This window comes from Cebus imitator, unplaced genomic scaffold (genome assembly GCF_001604975.1).
Source record: "Cebus imitator isolate Cc_AM_T3 unplaced genomic scaffold, Cebus_imitator-1.0 Scaffold22, whole genome shotgun sequence".
Classification (NCBI taxonomy): Eukaryota; Metazoa; Chordata; class Mammalia; order Primates; family Cebidae; genus Cebus; species Cebus imitator.
Window position 1 is genome coordinate 5659928 of NW_016107337.1, and position 307 is coordinate 5660234.

Sequence of the window (307 nt, forward strand, 5' to 3'; positions counted from 1 at the left end):
TTAAAATTATCAATTATCAATTGATTCACCCCAAATAAATGTAAGCAAATAAAAGACATCACGTAAACTAACCTAGCATGGGAACTCTTCCTGCTTTCATTTAATCTCACCTCCCTCTGTAAAATTTCCCAGACTATTATACTTTCAGGATCTGTGACTCCATTTCATTTCATTTCACCATCTGCTCCTCCTTTTTATTTAAACTTACAAATTTATTTCAAGTAATTAAAGTCAATCTATAGGAAGGAAGCCATGGTGTGGACAATTCAAAAATCACTCATTAGATGTGGTAAATTTATTGGCCCTT